Raw genomic sequence first — 14,494 nt, forward strand, 5'->3', positions numbered from 1 at the left:
GATTTTTTTTAAATACCAGCAAGTTTTAAACACAAATCTTCTAGGAGAACCAAGAAAATACCTGCTGCGTGAAAATGGGTGCATTGTTTGCAAATAAGCGTTTTGGTGTAAACAGCCTACAGCTTAGAACAGGCTTCCTCAAACTAAGGCCCCCTGAGGCCATTTATCCGGCTTGCTGCAATTCCGGAAGGGGCACCTCTTTCATTGGTGGTCAGTGAGAGGAGCACTGTATGTGGCGACCCTCCAACGGTCTGAGGGACAGTGAACTGGCCCCCTGTGTAAAAAGTTTGGGGACCCCTGGCTTAGAATGAAGGAGCTTAGGTTTTCTATGTAGAGCAACCGTTGGATTGGAATATAGCCCTGATATCACTTATTCCCCTAAACTTGTCTCTTCTTGGTGTTATTTTATCAGCTGATATTAGTGGTAGTGACCTTGATTTCAATGAGAATGCCTCCTAGTGCAGTGGTGTTTGATAACTTAATTTTTCTTCCCTGTGTAGAAGGTTTGGGTCCCTTGGAAAATCTGCTGAGAGATGTGCATTCTGTCCCCAACCTAACAGCGCACCTGCACCGATACTAGACCTGGTGCCTGGTCTTCCCACGGAGCCCACCATGTCCCCGGAGCCCGATCCAGGAAGCCCCTTCTCCAGGATCTTACCTTTGAAAAGAATGTTAAATGTCAATTTGAGATAGATAATCTTTGCCTGATGTGGACAGTCTCTTAATTTCTGCTGTTTTGTTTCCCTCCCCCCCCCCTTAAAATCAGTAATTAGTGTTGAATTCCAGTAAATACTTCAATTCACCATCTTTATTATTTTAGATTTTCCTTGTCAAGGTTTAAGCATTTTTTATTTGTTTGTTTTTTAAACAGTTGGAGGTTTTGAGCAGAGAAGAGGCATGCTGTCTCTGACAGGGAAGATGGACTTATTTGCCATGTCATTGTTTTGGTTGCTGAAGGGATGAGTCATACTTGAGTCAAGTTGCTCAGGGAGGTGTGTTCCCCTCATCGGCCCCTGTGCTGTGTGGTTTGTGCTCACTGGATTCCGTATTGTTCGCTCTTTTCCTATGTTGTTTTAAATGTATACTGATAGATACATGAATTCACCAGAACTTCCAACTGCCCTTTTGCTGTTCCATTTGTCTATCTGACCCCACCCTTGCTTACTTACTATCACCCCTGAAGCAGAAAAGTTCTAGGAAGCTAGTCAGCTGCCCCAAGGAGAAGCGTTCCAGGAAGCAGAATCGTAGGACTGCAGAAGGGAGCATACCACAATTGCTGACTCAACGCACACTTGCTCAAAGCTCTCCCCACCTTAATAAATGTTTGCCTCAGAGTTTGTTTTGGTGCACTTCTCCTGGAGGAGTGCCCCGGCAGGTCTTTCTCCTCTAATAAAGCCTGCACACCTGGTGTTCGAGTGCCGTCTCATTCTTATATCTGGTGCCGAAACCCGGGACAGGGCAATGGCTGCCTGGACGATCCCCTTGCCGGCGAAACTTACAACCAGGGAAGCAGTGGACAGTGGCAGCTCGTCCGGGTAACTCTCTGATTCTGTTCAGCTGTGTGAGCACGGTTGAGCGACTGGCAGTCCGACCCTGTCCTGAACCCCTGTCGGACCAGAAAGGTAAGGAGTTTCTCCCTCCTCCCTCCTCGGTTGGCCTCCAAATTTCTCTCTAAAAACACCCCTTCCTGGTTGAACGGTTTTGACTTCGGACCCCATATCTACAGGTGGTCTGCCTTTACTCCTCTACTGGACTTTTACGAAAGTCTAGGCACGCCTAGCCAAGCCCTTCTCCTACGTCCCAGGATCTCAGCCTTGAGGTGACGACCTCTTGTCTGAGACTCTCTTTCTATGGAGATTTTCTCCTCTCGGAACTGTGACTAGAGGAGGGGACACCCCCTTTTCTCACCAGTCTCCTCTACTGTGGGCTCCTGTCAGTCCAAACCATCCAGCCAGACTCCCTTCAGAACGTGGGCTCCTTCCAATCTCAGGCCTCTCAGACTACTACTCCTCTACTCCTTCAGGACTCCTCTACTCTCTGAGGTTCACAGTTTGGGAGGTTTTTACTCCAAGCGGCCTGCTTCTACGGACTTCCTCAAAAGTCTAGGCACCTAGCCAGGTTGCTTTCTACTACCATTACAATATCCTAAAAAATCTTGACAACTTTTGCCACCAGACAGGGAGGGCATCAGAAATTCCTTACATGCAGGCTTTCTTCTCCCTTTGCTCCTGTCCTTAATTTCTGTGACTCCTGTTCTACACGCAGGCCGTTTTTGGCCAAAGAAACCTCACCTAAAATCTCCGCTCCTAATCTCTCCTTCTCTGCAAACTCCCAACTCTCTCCCCCTCCTTCCTGACCCCCGAGGGCACCCCTTTCTCGGGACCCCTCTCTGGTCCCTCTGCAAATCTCTCTTCCCTCCAGAAAGCCCCTTCTCTTCTCTTCACTAGTTACAGACAGTTGGCTCTGTCTCTTTTTCTTTTTTGACCCATCCCCCCACCCTGCTGGCCTTCCACTACCCCTCGTCCTCTCCCCTCTTCTCAGCTCTAAATCTTTTTGACTCCTCTAACCACATGGTGTCGCCACCAATCCTCCTCCTCCTCCTGCAGATTCTGGCCTTCCTTCTTTCCATCTAAGCTGTTCACACTGTCCATCCTTCTGCTGCCTCTCTTCCTTAACTGTCTGTTTCTAAGTTATTAAACCAACAATTAGCTGCCTCTTAAACCAGACTTACACATCCCCACAGACTCTCTCTGCAATACCCCCATCCTTCCTGTTCAAAAACCCTCAGGGGCTTATTGCCTCATACAGGCCTTACACCTGATCAATGAGGCAGTAATTCCCCTCCATCCAGTAGTCCCTAATCTCTACACGTTACTGACACACATTCCCTTAAACACCACTCACTTCACAATCCTAAACCTCAAAAATGCCTTCTTTACCATTCCTCTATACCAGGGGTCCCCAAACTACGGCCCACGGACCGCATGCGGCCCCCTAAGGCCATTTATCCGACCCCCGCTGCACTTCCAGAAGGGGCACCTCTTTCATTGGTGGTCAGTGAGAGGAGCATAGTCCCCCTTGAAATATTGGTCAGTTTGTTGATTTAAATTTACTTGTTCTTTATTTTAAATATTGTATTTGTTCCTGTTTATTTTTTTTTTTACTTTAAAATAAGATATGTGCAGTGTGCATAGGGATTTGTTCATAGTTTTTTTTTTATAGTCTGGCCCTCCAACGGTCTGAGGGACAGTGAACTGGCCCCCTGTGTAAAAAGTTTGGGGACCCCTGCTCTATACCCTGACTCTTACTTTCTGTTTGCATTCACCTGGACTGACCCGGACACTAATGCAGCCCAGCAACTTATGTGGACTGTCTTACCCCAGGGGATCAAAAACAGCCCACACCTTTTTGGGCAGGCACTAGCTCAGGATTTAGCAGCATGCAATCTTAAAACTAGTATTCTCTTATAATATGTAGATTACCTACTCCTTTGCAACACCTCCCTGCCTGCCTCAAGGAGACACACCTCCACCCTTCTTAACTTCCTCACCATGAAGGGATATCGCGGCTTCTCTGCTAAGGCTCAACTTCATTCTCAGTCCCTAGTCTATCTGGGCATCACCTGAGGTCTCACCTTACATCGAAATCAAACCTTCTGCAGTCTCCAACCACCTACCACCATAGATCAAATCTTTTCTTTCTTCAGTCTAATAGCTTCTATAAACACTGGATTCCCAATTTTGCTCTCTTAATCAAGCCCTGTTGTGGACCGTAAATGACAAAAAGCCATTGTTAGATTCGAGGCTTAGCAAAAGGCTAAGTTCTCCCCCCTCCATCTCCATATTGGCTATGATGCTGAGTATTTGCACCCACTCCACTTGCTTCCTTGGGTTGCTGGAAGCAATATACATGCCCTTCCTCTGATTTTTTGTTTGTTTTTGTTGACCGAGGGCGCACCATGAAGACTCTAGACCCAAGTGTGTGGGTAAAACAGAAGAAAAAGTTTATTACACTCGCGAGCGGGCTCAAGGCAAGGAGGTAGCCAAGAGCCCCGAACAACTTTCAGCAAGCAAGTTTTATACATTATTTCAGGGAGGGGAGGAGACACCCAGGAATTCAGGAGTCATGAGATAGGGAAGTTGCAATGGCTCTCAGGGTGATTGCCCCAGGTGCTTGCGGAAGAGCAAGCACCTATGATTACATCGGGACGAGGCGGGCCAGTTCTTGTTCTGCAAGCCAAGATTAGCCAAGCAAAGAACAGATGGAATTTTCTATTTTTACTGTTACACTAGCTCTAAGCAAATTTCTCAGTGGTTTATGGTAGGGAGTGTTCAATTCCTGCTTTCTTTAATTTTAGTCAAAAGGTCAAGCAGAATTTTTCCACTCACGGTTACAGTTTTCAGATGTTGGTAGATTTGACTAACGCATCCTATTTTATGCCTTGGGAGAGTTCCTGTCTTAGCTTTGGATGTGCAACTTTGTATCAGGGTCCTTGATTTGCATATGACTATATAATAAAGCGAACTGGGGCTATGGGGCACTTGAATACTGCCAGGCATTTTGAAGAGTCCTCCCGGTCCCATTGTTTTTGTTTTGATAAGTGTGTTTCCTTAATTCCGCACCATTATTTGGAGCCACGCTGGTCCACGGCAAGTGGCGCCCGAACAGAAGACTTGAGTATGAGTATGAGGAAACTAAAACTGAAGGAAGGTGATGGAACTCCCCAAAGTGAAGTGCGCACAGTGAGTAAAGAAAGTTTTTGGGGAAAATGTAGTCGGGAGTAAAAGATTATGGGACAGATAGGGTAAAAAATAAGGGACCTTTATATAGAAATGTTTCCGTATGAAGACAAATTGTTGTCTGAAGAGTATCAGGGTGATCTGGAAACAGAGGATGTGAATAACTTGGAGTTTCAGGATGACAGGGGGGATAAAATATCCATAGCTATGGCTGCCTTAGCCGCGGGGCCTCCGCTGCCCTCAGCTCCTTCCTACATTCAACCCTCTGCTCCTTTGCTCCCTTATCGGGCTGATTGCAGAGTCTATAACTCAAAATCTGGGAAATCCCCTCTCCAACAATCTACAGACCAGGCTCGAAATGTAGGGGAAACAATAAATGATGGCTTTACCTGTTTTCCTGTTGTAGAAAGACAGGATGATACAGGGAGACTAGTGCGAGAACATGAACCTGTACCTTTTAGAACTCTGAAAGAGCTTAAACTTGCTTGTGCTCAGTATGGGCCTACTGCCCCTTTTTCACTTGGTTTATTAGATACTATTAGGGCAAAGGCTCTTCCCCCAAATTACTGGAAGGCGATTGCTTGTGCTTGTCTCTCCAGGGCTGATTATTGGCTGTGGAAGTTGGACTTTCATGAAGGGGCTGTTGAGGTAGGGGAGAAATCTCAGCATAGTCAACCTGAGCCTCCGGTTACAGCAACTATAGAATTTGAGGATGGATAGGAGATTCAGGTATTAGGAAAGTTACAGCTTTTCCTGTCCTGATAAGATTTTCTTTAATGTTTTAACTATGATCTTCTGAACTATCATTTTGTTTCTTTCTTGTTCTTTGCCTGGAGGTTGAGGCAGGGGACTTGTGTTGGATCTGACTATAGAAAATATCCTAGCAGCTTCCGAGAGTAAATTTTTTCGGGGAGATTTTGTTTAGTCCCATCCTTCAATCCCTCTGTCAGAAAATGCCCTGACTAATATTAGGCAGGCATCTTTCTAATCTGGATGTGCTCTGAAATCCTGGGTTTCTCTCTGGTTTGTCTAATTCTTGTTTCTGTTTAGTCTTTGTTTAATGTTGTCTAAAATGTGTCTGTTTTTAAGGCCTGAATTAAGGGAAGTTTTGCATGCAAAAATTGGAAATGCTGGCTCTAATATTTAGAAAAAATAAAATGATTTTAGAACTTGTAAGGAGTGCTCATTTAAATTTAAATAGAATAAAATGTATATCCTTAAGACTTACTGATTTGGTTAGTGCATTGTGAGGTGTGTTCAGAGTTAGGAGCCAAATAGCAATTTAAATATTAGGATTAGTCAAAGTTATATGTTATACTTGTGTTTTTTGTGTGTAAATTGTCTTGTTATGTGTAAGGTTATACTCAGTTAGGCAAAACAAAGGAATTGAGCAAAATTAAGCAGGGCCCTAATAAGTCATTTCAGGAATTTGTCTCACGGCTAATTCAGGCAGTTAGAAGAATAGCATAAGGGTGCTAATTCTGCTTCTCAGGCCATGTCCTGCAAAAGGGCCCCAAGGAAATTGGTGATTTGGCTCTTCTGATTTTGCCAATTGGATTAAAAAAAAATAGGTTAGTAACGCCCTGAAATGGAACTAACACTACAAGGGTATCAATTTAAAGGACTTTTAGATACTGGGACTGATGTATCTGTTGTTGCTAAGCTACATTGGCCTCCTTCCTGGCCCACTCATGCAGCAGCCACAGAATTACAAGGTATAGGGCAGAGTAAATCCCCTCAACAAAGTTCTAGTTTTTTACAATGGGAAGATAAAGAAGGTCATTCTGGATTTTTTCAGCCTCATGTGCTCCCTGGATTGCCAGTTAATTTGTGGGGTAGAGAGGTTTTGAAAAATATGGGAGTGTTGCTTGTCAGTCCTAATAGTTTAGTTAGCACTCAAATGCTTGATCAGGAATTTTTTGCCCACTAAGGTGTAGGGAAAAGAACAGCAAGGAATTCTCACCCCCATAGAAGGGGCACCCAATACCAGAAGGTGTGGATTAGGATATCAAATTTTAGCATAGGGGCCTTGGTAGCTCCTGCTACCCCAATAATGCATTGTGCAGACCCAATTACTTGAAAATCAGACAGTCCTGTATGGGTAGACCAATGGCCCCTTTCTCAGGAGAAACTTAGGGTAGCTGCTCAATTGGTACAAGAGCAGTTACAGCTTGGGCACATTGAACCATCTAATAGCCCATGGAATATGCCTATATTTCTTATTAAAAAGAAATCAGAAACTGTTAGGAGACATTAATTGGCTTAGACCTTTCTTGAAATTAACTACCGAACTGAAACCACTCTTTTATATTCTTAGAGGCTCAGCTGAACCAGCTTCTCCTTGGCTACTTACACCTGCAGACCACAAGCTTTAAAGCTTGTAAAAAAAAAAAAAAAAGCCTTTACAACAAGCACAACTAAAACGCATAAATCCTGAAGAATCAATTGCCTTACTAATGTGTCCCTCAAGTTACACTCCAATGGGACTATTGTGGCAAGCTTCAGGTCCTACTGAATAGATTCATTTGGCTGTTACTTCTAAAAAAGTTTTATCTCTGTATTTTTATCTTGTCGCCTCTTTGATTATCAAGGGGTGTAGGCGACTCTTAACAGCTTATAGGTTTTGAGCCTCAAATTATTGTTGTTTCTTTTTTCAAAGGATCAACAACAATGGCTCTGGGAAACTTCTACTAAATGGCAAATTGCTTTTGCAAATTTTACAGGCCAAATTGATTCTCACTATTTACTTATGGTGTTTCCACTATAGAGACTGCTGTCTTAGGGACAACTGTTGATGAACTATTTCAGCAGTTTCTCCTTCAAAGACTTGTACATCAACATAGAGCTCCATGTTTTATAGGACATATTTGAGCTCACTCCATGCTCCCTGGAGCTTTAGCACAAGGGAATGCCCTTGTTGATCAAGCTACCCAAAAGAAAATTATTTGGAGCAACCATGACAGATCGAGCAATTCAGTCTCATACTATTCATCACCAGAATGCTGTAGCCCTACGTAAACTGTTTCAACTTTCTCAGGAAGCAGCATGGCACATTGGTAAATCCTGTCCAAGGGGTCCTATACAACAATCTGTCCCATCATTTGGAGTTAACCCTCAAGGACCCCTACCAGGACAACTTTGGCAAATGGATGTTACTCATATACCTTCATTTGGCAAACAGTCCTATGTCCACGTTACAGTGGATACTTATTCTGGATTTACAGTAGCCTCTGCTAGGACAGGAGAGGCTGCTAAGCATGTTATAGCTCATTGTCTGTATGCATTTTCTATTATTGGACTTCTTGATGTGATTAAAACTGGCAATGTTTCTGCATATGTAGCAAAAGCATTTACTGTATTTTGTCAAACCTTTTGAATTACGGGTATTTCTTACAATCTTTAAAGTCAAGGTATTATTAAAGTGTACCCAGCAAATATTTAAGGTCAATTTTTAAAAATATATAAAAGGGGGAGTCATATCCTGGAATTCCTAAAAATCTACCTTATCTTAAAAAAATATATTTCTTTTGAATGCTGATGAACAGGAGACGCCAAATCCTTTTCTCCTGCAAACTTCTACCCTCTTTTAATTTGATTCCAGCTAATAACACTGTTTTGTTTTTTTTCCAAATAGCTCCAGATATTTAGGCTGATAGGGACCCTCAAGCCCCTCAGTGAGATCTTCTGAGCATGGCTTTTAAGGTACCAAGAGATCAGGTGAAATACTAGCTCTTGGGATACACCCTCAAATGGCTCCAATGCCCCAACGGGGCCTCATAGGACTCTATCAGGGCCCTGCTTCAATAGTGGAAAGGATGGTCATTTAAGCCAAAGCCTGCCAGGCTTACATGTCTTTGCTGTGAGGAAGAAGGGATACTGGAAGGTAGGCTCCCCCTCGCTCCTCTAAGGGAGGGTTCAGTCTCTTCCAGCCCTGTTCCAGCCACCTGTGACCTAACCTTGCCCAGAATGCTGGGATTTGCCACTGAAGGCACCCAGGGCCATCGGCCCCATCTACAACACTGTGGACGAGCCTAGGGTATTTCTTCCAAGTATCTGTACACTGATCTCATTTATACGAGGGCCACTTAACTATGTCTTGCCTGAATATTCAGGTTTTTTATTCTTCCCTCGAAGATATCTGTTGTGGGTGTTGATAGTCCTATTTTCTGCTGCTTTGTTTAATATATAGTTTTCCTTTATTCTTCCTGCCTCAATGCCCCATTCATATTTTAGGCTGGGACCTACTCCTAATTTAGAGCTCCTTTTTTCCTTTTTTGCCAACTTACAAATTTACCTCTGCCACCCAGCTTAGTGTATCCCAAGGTTCTCCTTACCACCCCATGGCTGTAAATCTCCAGTATAAGGCCCCCTGGGTTCATCTTTCCAGTTTAAAGAAAACAGAAGCTCCGTCTTCATGCGTGCTGCGAATGGCTTTTTCAGTCTACCTGGGTCACTACCAGCTAGAAGCAGTGGTCTTTGGGACTTGGACGCAAGCTGCAAAGTATAGAAGTGTGACAGCAATTCCAGTGCCATGTGGACTTTTCCTGGACATGTTTCCTGGACTCCTGCTCCTGTGACAGCTTTTGATGGACTGAACTGGGGTTGGGTTGCATTTGCAGAGATTTGGAGTGGTGTTGGTGCCAACTTGGACTTGGTGAACATGTTAAGGACACTACTCTTTTATGGATTCTTGTTGTATTGGTCAAGAGTTTGCTTAAAGGCTTTAATCACTGTAATGTATTAGAATGTTTGTTTGGGTATCTGTTAGCATTGACTATACTAATTTTGTGTTTGTTCTGTAGTTTTTTAGTCTGCTTCCAAATTAGAATCTGGGAAACTAGGAAATCAAATAAGTGCAAATCTCAGCACACAAATTAAAAATAAAAAAGAAAAGGGGGATATGTTGTGGATCATAAATGGCAAAAAGCCATTGTTAGATTCGAGGCTTAGCAAAAGGCTAAGTTCTCCCCGCTTCACCTCCATATTGGCTATGATGCTGAGTGTATGCACCCACTCCACTTGCTTCCTTGGGTTGCTGGAAGCAATATACATGCCCTTCTTCTGACTCTTTGTTTGTTTTTGGATGTTGGTAGATTTCACTAATGCATCCTGTTTTATGCCTTGGGAGAGTTCCTGTCTTAGCCTTGGATGTGCAACTTTGTATCAGGGTCCTTGATTTGCATATGTCTATATAATAAAGCAAGCTGGGCCTGGCCTGTGGTGGTGCAGTGGATAAAGCATCGACCTGGAAATGCTGAGGTCACCGGTTCGAAACCCTGGGCTTGCCTGGTCAGGGCACATATGGGAGTTGATGCTTCCAGCTCCTCCCCCATGTCTCTCTCTCCTCTCTCTCTCTCTCTCTGTCTCTCTCTCTGTCTCTCTCTCCTCTCTAAAATGAATAAATAAAATAAAAATTTAAAAAATAATAATAAATAAATAAATAAAGCAAACTGGGGCTATGGGACACTCAGATACTGCCAGGCATTTTGAAGAGTCCTCCTAGTCCCATCGTTTTTGTTTTGATAAGTATGTTTCCTTAATTCCGCACCATTATTTGGAACCATGCTGGTCTGCAGCAAAGCCCCTCAGTGAGATCTTCTGAGCATGGTTTTTAAGGTCTATAATGGCCAAGGAAGTAACAGAAAAGGCAAATAAGGCCCAAAAGAGGTCAGGAAATACCAGCTTTTGGCATATGCTCTTAAAGACTCCAGTGCCCTAAAGGGCTTCATAGGATTCCATCAGGGCCCTGCTCCAGAGTGGAAAGAAAGGTCATTGAACTGAGGCCTGCCAGGCTCCCCAGCCCCACCGGTTGATACGTCTGTGCTGTAGAAAGAGGGACATGAGAAGGTAAGCTGAGCTGTTCCCTTGCTCCATGGAGGGAGGATTCAGTTTCTTCTAGCCCTGCTCCAGCTACCTGTGACCTGACCTAGCCCATCATGCTGGGAATTGCCACTGAAGGCCCAAGGACATCGTTCACAAGCTTAAGGTATTTCTTCCAAGTAGCAGATAAACTAATCTTATTTCTTGTAAACACAAGGGCCATCTACTATGCCTTGCCTGAATATTTGAGTTTTATTTATCCCTCAAAGATCTCTACTGTGGGTATTGACAGTCTGATTTTGTTACTTTATTTAATGTATAATATCTCCTTTATTCCTCTTGTTTCAATGCCCCATACCTATTGAAGGCTGGGACCTGCTGCTAATTCCAGCTAGAAGCGTGGTCACTAGGACTTAAACTCTAACTACAAAGTATAGAAATGTAACCACCCTTTCCCTAAGTACTTGCAGGATTTACAGGTCACTCAGAAAACTGTTCAAAGACTGTCCAAGAGGCGCTTCCAGCATTACATCACCCAAGGACTGACTTTCACGTGGACAGGTTCACACACCATGATCCTGACAACTCCCACTGCTGCTAAGAGCAACTCTTTCCTCCACCCTGACCATCTGGAGCTCAGAAACAGAGAAACAAAACTGACTCCTTGTCCTTCTATTCTCTATTCACCTCTCAGCCTGCCTCACCCAATCAGGGGCTTTCTACTTGTGTGGGACCAACACCTATATGTGTCTCCCTACTAATTAGACAGAAACCTGTACCCTAATCTATCTCACCCCAAATATCAACCTAATCCCACCCCATGAGCCTCTTTCAGTTCCTAGTACACTACCTGTCAATATAAGAACCAAAAGAGCTGTACAGGTAATCCCTCTTCTTGTTGCTTTAGGACTCTCTACAGAAGTAGGTCTAGGGGCAGGGGGACTGGCCACTTCCCTGTCTTATTCCTTCCTTCTCTCTCTCTCTCTCTCTCTCTTTCTCTCTGAAGCCCAGCAAATTCATAAACATGGAATCAGTGGTTTCACACAAACTGGGTGTCTTGACTATTGCCTTTCATTGGTCCACTCACTCTCCTATTTATTTTTCTAACTTTTAGACCCTACCTTTTATGTTTGTTCACTAGTTTCTTACAAAACTGCATGCAGACCTTCACCAATCAGAAAATTGGAAAAATCTACCTAACCCTACACACCAACCCTAAAACCTGCCCTTGCAAAACAAAAAAATCTGGAACCCTATAAAACACTCCTATTCCAACTGCCCCAGAGAGAGGTTCACAAAGGAGGCCCCCAATAGGGATAACAGCAGGAAGTAGCTCCAGAAGATAGCCGGTCCAAGACAAACCTCCTTCCTGAACCCCATACCCTTTCCTTCCCCCCACCTCTTCTATCTTTTATCATACCACAGAGTTGAGAAATGATAGATACATGAATTCACCAGAACTTCCAACTGCCCTTTTGCTGTTCCACTTGCCTATCTGACCCCCACCCTTGCTTACTTACTATCGCCCCTGAAGCAGAAAAGTTCTAGGAAGCTGGTCAGCTGCCCCAAGGAGAAGCGTTCCAGGAAGCAGAAATCGTAGGACTGCAGAAGGGAGCATACCACAATTGCTGACTTAACGCACACTTGCTCAAAGCTCTCCCCACCTTAATAAATGTTTGCCTCAGAGCCTGTTTGGGTGCACTTCTCCTGGAGGAGTGCCCCAGCAGGTCTTTCTCCTCTAATAAAGCCTGCACACCTGGAGTTCGAGTGCCGTCTCATTCTTACATATACGTGAAGGTATTTATTTATTAGTCAGTCACTTTTCTAACATTAGAGAAACAAAGATTTAAGTATAGGGTTAACTATAGGACAGGAACACGGACTGCGGAGCTCTTTGCAGAGTCGGAGCTGACCCTGGAAGCCCTTGACACTTTGTAGCTTGGACACAAAATGAGTGTTTTATAAGGTATTGTGACCAATTCAGATGCAGACGCTCACCGCTCATGGACAACATGGCAACTGACAGCTGTGGGTCCACAGTGTTTGTGAGACACATCTTTGTGAAGCTGCTTCCTTATCAGATTGGGAAGAGACGCCCACACTGTCCTGGGAGCAGGGACCACGCAGGCTGCTGTCAGTCACACGACAACGTGACGTCCATGTACCTTTCCCTTAGTCTGTCCTTAAACACGTCACTAAGTTAGACATCACGGCCACCCCAAAGAGGAAGGGGAATGGCATTATAAGTGGAATCTGATGGCTGCCCTGAAGTCACAGAGTGGAGGCTGTCCTTCACACGCCCCACGATCCACCGCACGATCTGGGGCGCGAGGCCTGTCATGAGAAACCAACACAGCCTTAGAAGACACCAGAATTCAGAAATAGCAATCCATCACGATCAACCCTAGTGACATTTCAGACACAAGGATGAGAAGCAAACACTCCAAAATAAACCAAAGCAAGGATTCAGGTGTAGAATGGCATCACGCGGGTCTGTGAGGAGAGGAGGCAGAGGGCACAGTGGCGCCCCAGGACCGCAGACCAGTCCACATGAGCCCAGGAAGCACCAGACCACCCTCATGCCGCGGTGTGGGGCACAGGGCAGAAAATCAGACCTCCGCTCTGCCAAAGACAAACTCAGGACATGGATAGAAACTTACCAGGTGTATCACTTGCTGTCTTGTCCCTGCACCCTGAGTTAACCTGCTGGGATAACCTGTTTCCAGGAGCGTCCCACTCAACCTTCTGGGAGCAAGACACACGAGCCGGTCAGTGTCGGCACCTTCAGCACTTTCTGCTGCAGATGTGAGCAAGGACACACAGAGCCACCGCAGGAGCAGAAGGTGAGAACAAACCCAAACCAGACCCGAGGGAAGTCAACCTGCTGCTCCAAGGCCTTACTCAGTGGCCGCGTCCTGGGACACAGCTGGCTTTCTTCACAAAGCCCTGTGCCTGTGCAGACTTTAGAGGGCACCCGGCATCTCTGAAGATTTTTAAGCTCATTGTGAATGACAGTCCCAGATGTGGGCTCAGATGGACCTGCGTCCAATGTCAACCATGGGGCTTGGACACTTTAGGTAACCTGGCTGGTCCCCTGGTCTCTGACCTCAGACTATGGCAACACTCACCTCAAGGAACTTGGTGATAAACAGATGAGACAGTGTATGACACACTTTGACCCAGCCCATGACCTAGTAGATGCTGAACAACCGAACAGGTAGGGGTTCTAACAATGTAATCATGAGCCAAGGTCTCTTTTGAGAACGGTTCATTATAAAGAATAACTTGAAGGCATTTTATTTGGTTTGAGGAGTCATTTCTCAGCACTGTCGAGTTTGTGGTTGAAAACGAAAACAACAGAGCACACAACATTGACGGAGTTTCGCAAAAAAGAGTTTATGAGTTGAACCAAGCTTACAACAACGGTCTTGATAAATTTTATTGGCCGTAAAAATAACAGGGAGGACACACTTGGAGATACCTCGGGATGAGAGGGAAACGGAGATGAGGGAGGAAAACCCGTCTGGAAACATCGCGAAGAAAGCAGCCCATAAGCCAGGCACCAGACCCCACCTGCCGGAGCCATGCAGGTCTTCTGCTGATGTCCTGGCCCCTCCCAGCCTGTCCAGAAACTGCTCCTTGAGACAAAACTCAATTTCCATCCTGATTAATGCTGTGTTTTTCTCTGCCTCTGAGTGTGCTATTAGGAATGAGGAGTTCTTAAAATAAAATGTAACCAAACAATTTCTCCCTGGGACCCTCTTTCCTGCCTGAGTCTGCACTCCCTTCCTAAGCAAGAGGAGAACTATGACTGGGTTTAAAAAAAAAAAAACAGAACCATGCCCTTCTCTTGTTCTTAGCATTCTGGAACACACCTGTGTTAAAATATGAAGAAATAAAACAAATGTAAATTATGCATTTTCCAACTTAATTTA

This window comes from Saccopteryx bilineata, chromosome 2, assembly GCF_036850765.1.
Source record: "Saccopteryx bilineata isolate mSacBil1 chromosome 2, mSacBil1_pri_phased_curated, whole genome shotgun sequence".
Taxonomy (NCBI): domain Eukaryota; kingdom Metazoa; phylum Chordata; class Mammalia; order Chiroptera; family Emballonuridae; genus Saccopteryx; species Saccopteryx bilineata.